The sequence below is a fragment of the Salvelinus sp. IW2-2015 genome, linkage group LG27, assembly GCF_002910315.2.
Source record: "Salvelinus sp. IW2-2015 linkage group LG27, ASM291031v2, whole genome shotgun sequence".
Taxonomy (NCBI): domain Eukaryota; kingdom Metazoa; phylum Chordata; class Actinopteri; order Salmoniformes; family Salmonidae; genus Salvelinus; species Salvelinus sp. IW2-2015.
In genome coordinates this window covers 38,241,237-38,244,501 of record NC_036867.1, presented here as the reverse complement: position 1 = coordinate 38,244,501, position 3,265 = coordinate 38,241,237, and the positions used below count along the sequence as shown (strand labels likewise).

The 3,265-nt window shown below is 45.3% G+C and overlaps 1 pseudogene; it reads right to left on the bottom strand.

Moving 5' to 3' along the window:
• LOC111953383 (nardilysin-like) overlaps nucleotides 1-2,641 on the bottom strand; it is a 19,309-nt pseudogene extending 16,668 nt beyond the window's left edge.
• Between the last annotated feature and the right edge of the window lie 624 nt (nucleotides 2,642-3,265).

Sequence of the window (3,265 nt, the reverse complement as noted above, 5' to 3'; positions counted from 1 at the left end):
AGCTTGTTCCTGTTGAGGCAAGGTCCTGCTCTCTCTTCACATGGTCCCTGCCTGTGTGAGGAACACTACACGGTGCAACTACAGGACAATACATAGCTACTCCAGATACTACAAGTCACTGCACGATAATACAGTCTACTACAGATAATACAGCTACTACAGATAATACAGCACTACTACGTAAGATACAGTCACTCACAGATAATACAGCTACTACATTACAGCTATCTACCAGATAATACAGCTATATGACTAATACAGCTACTGGACAGATAATACATGCTACTACTTATGCAGATAATACGCTACTACAGATAATACAGCTAAGCTACAGATAATAACAGTATTACAGAAATACAGCTACTGTCGAGAATCGCTATAGTTCGCTACTTACAGAAATAAGTATACAATAACCAGCACTAGTATACAGACTCACAGCTTAACAATTTTACAGCTACGTAGCAGATAATACAAGTACTACATCATCAGCTATATTACTAGATAGAATACTAGCTACTATAGATAATACAGCCTACCTACCGAGGATATGAATACAGGTAACCTTACCAGCACCTAATACGGCATAATTACCATATAATCAGTCTCTCATACAGAATAATACAGCCTAACCCTCACAGATAAATTACAGCTACTACAGTAAATTACAGCTGACTGACAAGTTAAATACATGTACATGGACGATCTTCTACATGCTCTACAGATGAAGTACAGCTATACGAGTTGCGATTATGCAACGCTAAATTACCACCGCAACACTAGAGAATTACGCTTATTCTCCTCTCCTACACGCGCGCTACTACAGCAACTAAATATCAGCCTCACTACACAGACTCAATGTCTACAAGATAAGTAGAGCCTGATACAGAGTTTTAATATCAGCTAGTGGTTAAAATACAGCTACTACAGATCAGATACAGTACTACGATAATACAGCTAAACTGGGCCCATCTGGAGAGAGCCAATCACAGACAGGTACAGAGTCAGATGGACTAATCCGAATCAAGAGACAAGGCACAGAGACTATAATGGTGGTGTGTTGCTGACCTGTCCAGAGCCTCTCTGAATTTCTTTCTCTGGACGTCAAACTGGAAGACSGTTCTCTCACAGTCCGTGGAGGCGTTGTCACTGCCCCCATGTTTCTTCAGGAAGGCATCGAAACCATTCTCTGATGGGTACTTCTCACTGCCCATGAACACCACTACAGGAGGAGAGAGGGAGGAGAGGAGAGGGGGAGGAGAGAGGGAGAGGAGAGGAGAGAGGGAGGAGAGGAAAGTCTATTTTATATCCCCTTGTGTCACAAACACAGCATTGAATCAGATTTATCACAACAAAACAAATAATCTCATCCGTAAGGTTCAAGGGTCATCATACTCACTGTGTTCCAGGAAATGGGCGAGGCCTGGGAGGTCATTGGGGTCACTGAAGCTGCCAATACCCACACACAGCGCTGCTGCAGACTGACACACACACACATAAACAAACACACAATCATCAACACCCTTATTACTATTGCTGCTAATGTGCTGTTATTTCCTCTTCAGGTGACCCTCTCACCTGTATCTCTGAGTGTCCCTTCTTCCTCTTCCCTCCATCCTCATCATCCTCAAAGTCACTGTCCTTGTCATCCTCCTCTTCTTCAGACTCTTCCTCTGTTCCCTCTCCTGAGTCTTCTTCCTCCTCTTCCTCCTCCCCCAGTTCCTCCTCCTCCTCTGATTCGTCATCTCCAGAGGAGGCGGGACCAGTGAAGTCTGAAATTAGCAGAACTCGAAGCCCATTGGTCAGCTCGATGTACCTGTGGGAGGGGTTAGACAGAGGTAAACACTATTCTCTTATTCTAAGATGATGACACAACCACACACACAGTTTGGCCCTCCAGCTGTTTACTTTTTACTGCGTGCGAGAGTCTCGCAGACAGACAGACAGACAGACGGATGGATGGAAAGAAAGACAAACACAGTCTCTCTCTCTCACAGTCTCTCTTTCTCTCTCTCTCTCTCTCACACACACACAATTCTCTTTCTCTCGCACACACACACACATTCTCTTTCTCTCTCACACACACACCTACACACACAAACATTGATGTGTAAGGTAAACGTTGATGTTAGCTGTACTGTTTGGGGTCACTAGGGGACTTGATGATCTCTGGGTCTCCAGTGTTCTCTCCTCCTCCATCCCCTGCTTCCTGGACTTGGACCTTTGGCTCTGGCTCAGCTTCCTTTCTTTCTTCTTCCCTTTCCTCCCCTCGGCCCGGTCCGGTACTAGAGCCACTGGCCGAGGTACTTCTGGACTTGTTGGTCTGTGGCATTCTGAATAGCGACGACACTTTGGCACTGTGGGGCGACAACAGCGAGCCACGGTGAATAGGACACAGGGAAACCAATAGACAGGTTATTCAACTCCAGGTCTGGAGGGACTCTTCTCTACTTGGAAGTTCATTCATGTCACTGATTGGGCAGAGAGTCCATTCACCTTGTGTGCCAGGTCTGAGTCAGCCCATGATTAGCAGGGAAGGATGACAACCAAAGGGGTTTGGGCCCTGCAGGTCTGGAACTGAATAGCCCTGCTCTACTGGCCAACACTGTGACACAGCGTGTCACTCTAAGGACAGCAATGGTGATGGGCTGGACTTCATTTCATTTAAAAGTATTGCTTAAGCTAGACTACCCAGCGAATATTGTATTTTAATGACATGTCTGTCAAGAAGTGCAATAAATGACAGTGATTGAAAGTAAGACTCTGTGAAGCAAACATCTATGTGTTAGTTTGATCAGCTGTCAAAAAATGATGATCATGCCAGACACATTCAACAGATGCAACGACAGTGATGATGATGATGAGGCGACAATATATCTATTCACCCAACGCCTGTCTGGTTTCTTCGCCCGTATTCAGCTGTGTGTCAGCTGAAAAAACAACCCCAGTGCCCTACACTACACCGTCCCCGGCTCGCCTCTCTGCGGGCTTTAYGTAGGCTCAGTCAGCACTGCAAGTCAGCCAATTTATATCGCTAGCAGCAAACTGTAGCAAGCGAGACATCGGTTACAAAATGGCAATAAGATGAAAGATACAGTAACACAGAGATAGCAGGCTACAGGCTACTTCACCATGATCGACCGACAACAGTCTATCAAAAAGCCTCAGACTTTTCTAGACTAGCGACTCACACAACACATGTCAAACCCCGCCCAACGTTTCTACTACAGGAACGTATACTTCAAATTGGTTCTATGTCCTAGAAATG